This window comes from Cornus florida, unplaced genomic scaffold (assembly GCF_030987335.1).
Source record: "Cornus florida cultivar Cherokee Brave unplaced genomic scaffold, ASM3098733v1 CherokeeBrave_3.0.0_Hap2_Chr06, whole genome shotgun sequence".
In the NCBI taxonomy this organism is placed as follows: domain Eukaryota; kingdom Viridiplantae; phylum Streptophyta; class Magnoliopsida; order Cornales; family Cornaceae; genus Cornus; species Cornus florida.
The window spans coordinates 18795678-18806032 of NW_026775576.1; the positions used below are offsets into that span (position 1 = coordinate 18795678).

Genomic DNA, 10355 nt, shown 5'->3' on the forward strand with positions numbered 1-10355 from the left:
ACATTGTGAACTACCTTGCAGTTGGCAAGCTTCCAACCAATTGGTCAAGGCAAGAAAATGACCGTTTCTTTTCTAACATCCGAAAATACTATTGGGAAGATCCAATTTTGTTTAGATATTGCCCAGACCAAATAGTGAGGAGATGTGTTCCAGAGAGCGAAGTTCCTAGTGTTCTTGTATTTTGCCACACCCTTGTATGTGGTGGGCATTTTAGTGCTAAGAAAACCACCTTGAAGGTTCTTCAAAGTGGGTTATTTTGGCCCACCATCCATAGAGATGCCTACAACTTTTGAAAGGTGTGTGAGCGGTGTTAAAAGATGGTAACAATGTTAAAGAGAGACATGATGCCCATAACTAATATTCTTGTTGTGAAAATATTTGATATTTGGGGCATTGATTTCATGGGCCCCTTTCCAATGTCTTATGGCTATCAATACATCCTCCATGTCGTTGATTATGTTTCCAAGTGGGTGGAGGCTTGTGTTACAAAATGAATGACCACTTCGTGGTAGTTCAATTCATTAAATCAAACATCTTTACTCATTTTGGTATGCCAAGGGCAATGATTAGTGATGGAGGGCAATCAATTTCTACAGCAACTATTTTTAAAGTACTCCATCACTCATAAGGTTGCCACTGCCAATTGGTGTGTTTCTTTCTTAAGGTCGTGTTAACACCAACAAGTTGCAATAAAAGTGTGGCCAAGTTTAATTTTATAAAGTTTCACTACTAACTCTAACTACTAATATAGCTAGGGTGAGTAGGGATCGTCCCAAGGGATTGGGGGCTATATTAATATGGAAACAAGGTTGGATTAGTAGGTCGAGTGATCAAAGGGTGTTTTAATTTGTTAAATAAACTATAATATAAATAAATTCAATACTAAACAATTAAAGTAAATAAAAGGGTAAAGAACAAGAGAGAGAGAGGTCTTGGGATCTACAAGTCACCACTAAACATCACCATTCTAGACATTCAATGTGTAATGAATGAGGGGAAACATGTGTTGTAATAGAAAGAGATGTAATTGATTGAATCAACAAGCATGGATTGGCTAATTAAGTATACATTGTCCAGACAACCTAATGAATAGCACAATATATCAAACTAAGCCATTAATCCTTCCTTTAAGCTCACAATCAACACACTAACAAGATAGAGAATTGTACTACTTGTATTTATGTATGGAACATCAAACAACAAGCATGGATTGTCCTCACATCTAAGAAAGTAAAGCAACTACACTACTTCTAAGCTAAGGACATGAAAATTAAACTAATTAAACTAAGGTAGAGGCACAATGTAATGACCCAAGTTTTGTTTCAACCCAGTGGGCCAGTGATGAACCGAGGATTAACCCGATAATGGATCCAGATGCAAAAGCAAGAAGCAAGACAATGGTCTTCCAAGGCATAACATACCTTTAAGACCCTAAGATGACCTTTCATGAGGTCATGGAACTCAATGAGGACTGACGCGGAAACAAAAGATCGGAAAGATAACAATTAAGCCCTAGGGGCAAAATAGTCATTTCTGAAAATATGGATTTGGATGCCACCAAGCACACTTCTAGAACTACAATGAAAAATTAATCAAGATGGACTCAAGAATCACATGATTCGGAGTCCGGACGAAAAAGAAATGGCAAGACGAAGAAAGACGAACACTTAAGGCTAAAAGGGTAAAATGGTAATTCCAACTGAAATGGGTACCCCTGTGTACATCATTGGATAGACAATGAAAAATTAACCAAGATGGACTCAAGAATTACTTGATTCGGAGTCCAGATGGCAAAGATATCAAGTTATGAAGTCGAAGGAAGGGAAACCCTATCCCGGTTCGAACAAAAAACTAACACTACTTCACTAAAACTTGAATATCTCAAGCTACAATTAGAATCTAAAGCTAAAATTGGTACCATTGGAAAGCGTACTTCGACGCGGTCAATTTAGACTCAAGAATGGACCAATTCAGAGTTAAAACGAAGAAGATACAATAACTTGAAGTTGGAAGTGCAGTGCTGAACCAAGACACACACATACACACACACATGAATAACACTACGAGTGCTCGTGAGAGGCTATGAGTGCATGTGCAGCACATGCCCCATGGCAAAAACCTAGTGCCCCATTTACAAGCGCTCGTGCGACATGTACGAGCGCTCGTTCTGCTAAAGGCTCAGCAGATTTCTGAGTTTGAAATGTGATTTTGAGGACTTTCTGGGCCTTTTTGAAAAAAACACAAAGAAGAACACCCCCCCCCCCCCCAAAAAAAAAAATCTTGTTTTCTACCTGACCATGTGAACGGAAACAAAAAAAAAACTACTATGAAATGTCTAGGATGCCCCTAGACTAGATTTGGCTCAAAACGGCAAAAATGCAACTTTGCACCAAGCATGCATTTGACCCCAAATGCACTTCTAAGCTGAAACGAATAGGCACGCATACATAATAAGTGATTTTGAGTGCGCGGGAATGGTCCGCGACTCCCGAAAATGGCTGATGCAAAATCCGACCCCCCGACGGCCAAAAAGGCGAAAATGAACTTGAAATGGAAATTTTGAAAACCAAAATTAACAAATGATTGAAAATTACCATTTGGCCCTTGGCCACACTTCATGCATATGAAATAGGTCTTAGTGGATGTGCCGTAACACACGTTACGCCACCCGATTTAAAAATGAACCCTTAAAGGCTCGAATTCTACTATTTAGCCCCAAAAATGTAATATGTGAAACAATAATACAAAAGTGGAAACAAAATGGTGTTTGGCCCTTAGCCACACCTCATACATGGTAAAGGGATGGTAAATACTGAATTTCATGCACAATGCACGCTCCGGTGCAAAAATGACATGTTAATACCCTAATTTTCATACTTTTCTCATTAAGGGCGGAATTCTACATTTTTCAATATACATGGATTTCAAATGAAGTTTGGCCCTTGGCCACATATCATATACACGAAATGAACATCAAAAAGTGTGCTGAGGCACACGTTACAAGTCTCAAGGCAAAAATAATATTTTTGACCTAACTATGAATTACAACTTTAAAAGTAAAAATCAAACATGCTAACATTTGCATGTGAACCAGAATGCATTTAAAGAAACTTCAAATCTCCAAACCACCAAAGGCTAATGCAAATCTCCGAAGCTTGAATCCTATACCTGATCAAAACCCCCAGTAACTTTGGGGTGAGTAAACAAGTTTACTCGTAGAGAACGAGCATGCATTGACTCGATTTCTTTAGAGATTTTTAGACTGACATGAAATAGTTCAAAAGAATCATGCTACCTAACGTCTACGTCAAGATGAGACTCAGGGATCATCCTAAGCTACCATAGAGCAACGTCAACAAGAATCATGATATACATACATTTACGAAACGAATCAAGATAGGGATAATCCAAGGAACATGACAAAAAGATACTAGAATACGAAAATCAAATTGTCAAGGCAATTTACATGATTGAAACATTCCAATTTAACACAATAAGAAGTGTACATGGATATGAGTTAACAAGAATTACATTATCCATGCAATTAACATGATTGGAGCATTTTAATTAACACGATAGGAGTAATACACGAAATCAAGAACAAGGCATAATATCTATGAAATGAAACAAAGATGGAACATTCCATGAAATACGAAGAGAGTTATACATGAAATCAAGAATAAGGCATAATATCTATGCAAGTAAACAAGATTGGAGCATTTCACATACACGACAAGTTTAAATCTTCAAGGAACAGCAACTTGAAATTTAAAGAGTGAAATAAACCAATATGAAAAACTCGGATATTGCCCGGATTAAAACCGTACTCTTGAGATCACTTTAGGGTTACTAACCCATGGGTACCTTTCCCCTAGTGCGCACTATAGTTGTAGAGGGACATTCCCCCGTACTAGAACCAAATCCTAGCCATTTTAATTCTTGATTGATATCCCAAGTCCCAAAATCAACAAGTTATGCAAATCAAGATAGTATCAAGATACAAGTAAATGCATTAGCCACGTTTCATGCACAACCAAGATTTTGGAACATACAAGTCATGCCCTAAGTTCTCAACTACAATGGCATGTGAAATGTTAAGAATTCAAAGTATGTATCTATAAAGATCAAAACCAAAATGTATAGCACAAGTATAAGATACATGATTCAATTAATTATTAAACAACATATGAGTAATTTAAATCATTCCAAGACAATCATACTAGTTCATTAACTACCTTAATGAGATTAAGATACAAGGGATACAAGTCCATGTAATACAAGTCAAATTCATGAGTTTAACAAGGATTCAAGATCAAGGTACGATTAACTCGATGGAAGCATGAATGGAAATTTAATTAACTTAAGGGATTAAATTGTCAAAGTTACAAGGCAAGTCCAATTGTTCTATGAACAAATTATATTAAGGATCATGTCAAGGACAAGTTCAATATTAAGTTAGAAACTTAATCATGCTTTTAGAACCATTGAATGGATTTTAATTAATTCCTTTAATTAAAATCTCTAGATTTTGAAACTTATCCAATTAATCTCAAATTAATGTATGTTATTAAACATGTCAATACTTGATTTAAGAACATGATACAAGTACATTTCATGCAAGGTACGGCCATGAGTATTAAACTCTAATACTAGAAAAATAATAAATGAATGATTTCGAAACCTAATCAAATATTCTAGATTAAATATATGTGAAACCATATGGCATGCATATCAATAAAATGAAGCCGAAAATCCAATGGAGTGAATAGTACACTCGGAATAAATAAATTAATCAAATTAATTAAATATTACTAGATTTCAAAACACTTCCGATTTCTCTCAAATTCACCTATGTTGGAGAGCATACTAGGGCCTAATATAATATGCTAACATGTATTGATTTCAAGCAAGTTAAGGCCACATGAATTAATATTTTATTCAAGTTAAATATTAAATAAAATCTTCATTACTTGTCCAAATGATCTAGATTTAATATATGTCAATGATCATGTCACGGGGTCATTTAATATCATGCTACATATTTAAACAAAGCTATGAGCAACCAGGAAAATTAAATCTTACACAAAGAAATAATTAATTAAAAATACTAGATTTGATATCCAAGCATGTAAACAAGTAGTATAAGCATCCATAGCATGTAATATGACAAGAAAATAAATTATAACACCCTCTACCTTAATTTGAGATGAAAATCTCAAAAGCCTACTGAAATAAAAGTGATCCGAATCCGACGATACCGAAGGGTTTTGTCGGGGACAACACGATGAACAAGAATCCCCAAGAAGCCCCACGAAAATCACAACTTGACTTCAAACCTGAACTCAAAATTTGGCCAAAAATGGGTTCTAATAAGGGTGAAAGGTAGAACACGTGGAGGGGAACGTTAAACGTTAAGGCCAAAGACTTTTTGCCAAGGAAAAGTGGACCAAAAGAGGAGAGAGAAGGTGGTAGCCATGGCTGCCATGGAATCTGGCCAAGAGAGGGGAAGAAGATGGTTAAATCCAATTTTTTTGACTTAAGACCCCATATTTATAGAAAAACCCTAAAAGCGCCCCGAAGGGGTCCCATAGGGTCCGGAAAAGTGGATTTTGAGCAGACGTACTCAAACGGCAAAACTCCATGAACAAAAAAGATTCAAAATGAGAACATATGAACAATGAAAGAAACAGCATCAAAAACTGAGTCCCGACCAGAGAGATATTCCCCAAACAAGTTCGGCGGCAACTAGGGTCAGAAACTATGAAACTGGAGAAAAATGACCAGAACGGAATTTTAAGAGTACACGACTCAATGAAATGTGAAAATGAATCCCGTACGAGGATCCAACCTCCAGATGAGGTATTTTTGCAATAACTTTTGTTAATTGCACAATGACCCCTCCAAAAAGTGAAAACTGCACTAATGGCCCAGAATGAAAATATCTTCCAAAAATATTTTCTTAAAAACCCCTGAAATAAAATATCTTCAAAAGATATTTATGAAAAACACCCAAAAAAAGAAAAAGATTCCAAAGAACTGTGCATCTGTGCATCTATGGACACCGGGAGCAACCAGAGTACTTTCTTGCAAAAGTAAAGATGCGTATTTCGTGGAAACCACTTAGGATGAAGGCACATGAAGTCAAAAACTAACTCCGAGCATGAAAAGTGAGGTTGTGCCAAAAACTGACAAACGGGGATAAGACAGAATAGAGAAAAGGATGAAATAGTGAATAATGTCCAAAAAGTGAAAATGCGGAAATGACTCGGTCCTCAAAGGAAGTTGTCAATCCGAACGAAAGAGTCTCAAAAACCATTTCCGAGCACTCAAGATGACACTATGAGATGAGAAACTGAACTTCAAAAAGAAAATTAAACGGAAAAAAATTTATCTGTAAAATTTTAGAAAAAGGAAAGGGAAGAAAATGACCGGGTCATTACAACTTACCCTCCTTAAAGGAGTTTCGTCCCTGAAATTTGGAACATACCGAAAGAGAATAAAATAGGGACCGAATAAAAGGTCAAACCAAAGAACAGCTCAGAAAGCGCTGAAGGAAGAGATTTTAAGATCAACTAGACCAATGCGAAACCACGAACTGAGACTGATGAGCTGAAAAGTGCGTATTTAAACCCCTTAAGCTTAGGCATTCTAGTACCTTTATCTATCTTAATTTACCGTCTTAGATTGATTTCATATTATTTCCATTTTCAGGCACTTATCCTGAAAATAAGCTAACTCAGCGAAATAAGAGCAGAAATGAAGCAATTCTGGGATAAATCAAAGAAAGGAGCCAAGTGGAAGCAAAAGGAAGAAAAAGGTGGAAATCAACATCTTCGATCGATCTCAGATCAAAGTTCGATTGATCCAATATGATCGATCTCAGCACTTCAAGATGGATCAGAGCTATGATGACATTTTCAGATATCTCAAAAGTTCGATCGATCCAACATCATTCTTCGATCGATCAAACTACCTTGTCCTTATCCAAATGATTGATCTTATCTAGTTGTACCACCCTACCAACCACTTTTGTCCTTTTCCCAAAAATATCTTCAAAATATCTCAGATTTTTCTTTATCCAAAAAGCGTCGCCATTGAGTTTCGATCCAGCCTAAGTTCGATAGATCTCAGCCATGTTCGATCGATCCAAGTCCAAGGTTCGATTAATCGAACTTCCTCCAGTACAAAAAAGTTAAATTTCCAGCTCACAAAAAGTTGTCCTTTATCCAATCATTGGGGAATATTTTGTGCACCACCCGAGCTCATTTATGTGTCATTTGACCTACCTATATAAGGATAAGGATTAATTTTTACATCATATCACATCATATCATCTCATACCTTGTAAGAACTCTTGGAGAGCAAGCTTAGAGGATGAGGAAGCTAGAGACACCATTGGAGACTCTTCATTAACCAAGGAGCAAATCTCTACCATAGAGTTAGCCCTTGAGGGTTGGAGAAGCACTACCATGAGTGGCTAAACATCCTCTTGGGGCTAGAGTTAGCCCCAAGCATGCTTTCTACATCTTGATTTTGTGTATTATTGAGGGATTAGTGTTGTAATACATGTTTTGGCACTTTTATATATATAGATCGTGTTTATTCAATGCTTTATGTAGTTTAATGTTTCCAATTGATCATTTCATTCTATCCATATGTCTATGTATGCTAGAATAGATGTTCATGTGTTTGTCTCTATTTCTTGTGTTATTGATGCATGTCTATGTGTATTAATGCCATAGATCTAGAGATTGTCAAAACATTGTGCTTAATGGAATGCTCTTGCAATTTTCTAGATGGTTCATGCTCATTTCTTAATGGATTTTGCCTATCCCTTAGCTTAATTAGTTTAATTTCATGTCATTAGCTTAATTGTAGTATAGTGGTAGCATAGTTTTTAGATGGGAGGACAATCCATCCTTGTTGTTTGATATTCCATACTTTTGAATGCATATAGCATATGTCTCTAATCTTATGGTGTATTTAACTTGTGAGCTTAATGAAAGGATTAATGACTTGCTAGATATATTATGCTTTTCACATGCTATTTAGACAATATATACTTAATTGCTAGATATATTGTGCTTTTCACATGTTGCTTAGACAATATATACTTAATTGGTCACCCTTGCTAATTGAATCAACCAAACACACACACACATCAATATTGCAACACATATTTTCCTCATTAGTCACTTGTTAAGGGTGTAGAAAAGTATTGTTTGGTGGTGACCTCTAAACCCCAAGTTCTCTCTCTCTTACTTACTCTTTATTGCATTCAATTATTTAGTTTAATTTGCTCTCTAGTTTAATCAACTAACCAACCATTTGTTTGATCACTCGACCTACTAACCCTAATAGCGATTCCACAACCAAATTCGACTCCAATCCCTTGGGACGATCCCTACTCACCCTAGCTATATTTTTAGTAAAGGTAGTAGTGGCTTCTATAAATGTAAAACTTAGCCCTCGCCTTATTGCACACTCTTAAGCTTATGGTAGGACGATGACCATAGTTTTTGGCACCGTTGCCTGGGATTAGGCAACGTTGTATTTGTGGAATCCATTAGGAATTAGTACTCTTTTGATCGTGTCTTTACTTGGTTTTTATTTTTCTTTTGATTACTTATTGAGTTTGTTCATCTTTGACAAGGAGCATTGAGCTAGGAGGCAAGCAAAGGATCATTCAAGCAAATGAGCTAAGTAAGCATGGAAAAATGCTAAAAATTTAAAAAAATTTGCTAAGCTAAGCTATAAATTTGGAGTTGAAGTGCTAAAGGACCTTTGTGAGCTTTTTCTTACTCAATCCCTTAGTTAAATCATCGGCCCGCGTGGAGGCGTGTTTTTAATTTCTTAGATAAATCGTGAGCCCGCGTGGAGGCATTCTTAATTATTCTTTGCATCATTATTGTTAAAGAATAGGAGTATGGGTTAAGTGTTTGTGGAGGAAGTTTCATTGAATGGTTGTTAAGTTGAAGTGTTTGTTTATTCATTGTGTTTGTGTGTTTTTACATTATGCATGCATGGTCGTAGATCACTAAGACCAACTCTTATCCCTCTTGATTTGCATCTTGAATCCGTAGTTAGAAATCCTAGGGGAAGAGGAAGTTCTAGTTCTACCCAATCGATTACATCAATAGAAGGCCATAATGAAGAACATGTAGAGGACCTTGGTCACATAGACCAAAATGGTATCCTCTATCCAAATGTACATCAAGAGAACATGCAAGCATCATTAGACATGCCTAGGCCATTCATTCACCAACCACAACAACAAAAAGGCCAAGTTCCATTTGGAATGCCAAGGCCAATGTATGCTCCACAACCTCCCATCATTCAAGGAAATCAAAATCAAGGTGCCCATGTTGCACCTCAAATTGCTAATCCTCCACTTGTTTTAAGAGATCACTATGTGCCTAATGAATGCAATACACCCACATGCATTCAATTGCCACCATTTAGAGCACATCACTATGAAATTAAGCCACAAACCATTCAAATGCTTCCTAACTATCATGGACTTCCAAGTAAAGAACCTTACAAGCATTTGGATGAGTTTCTAGAAGTACGTACCACCGTTAAATATACGGACATGCCGGAAGAGGTCTTAAGACTCAAACTTTTTCCATTCACCATAAAAGACAAGGTAAAGTATTGGTTTAACAATCTTAGGCCTTTTTCAATCACTTTTTGGGTAGAAATACAACAAGAGTTCTTAAAGAAGTACTATCCGGTTTCTAAGACCAATACTATGAGAACCTCAATTCGAGATTTTTCACATGGGGATGGAGAAACATTTCATGAGGCATGGGAACGCTTCAATAAATTGCTTAGGAAGTGTCCACATCATGACATACCCAAATGGCAATTAGTTCAATATTTCTTTGAGAGCTTATCGGACAATTACAAAGGCATGGTTGATGCTTCCATGGGTGGCTCATACATTGATAGGCATGAGGATGACGTGTGGCATCTTTATGAGAGCATGAGTAAAAATTCTTTGCATAGAACATTATCATCCAAGAATGGTAGAAATTCATAAGGTAGGAAGAGTGTTGACTTACATCAAGTCGACCATTCAAATGAAATAGCCGCCAAAATGAAGTCTTTATCTCAAAGATTTGATCAATTTTTGATTAACCAAAACTCGGCGAACCAAGTATCTTCCTTCCCTAACCATTCTCATCGTGCATCAAATGAAACATGTATGACTTGTTCTAGTGTTCTTCATTCTACTTCTCATTGTCCTCACGGACAAGTGCAAAATAAACTTAATAAATAAGTCAATGCAGCTTTTGTGAACCAAGGGAACAATCCTTATGGTACTCATTATAATCCAAGTTGGAGAAATCATC

At 36.5% G+C, this 10355-nt stretch overlaps 1 pseudogene; it reads right to left on the minus strand.

The window, feature by feature from the left end:
- Positions 1-9756: 9756 nt before the first annotated feature.
- Positions 9757-9855, minus strand: LOC132315306 (small nucleolar RNA R71; annotated as a pseudogene).
- Between the last annotated feature and the right edge of the window lie 500 nt (positions 9856-10355).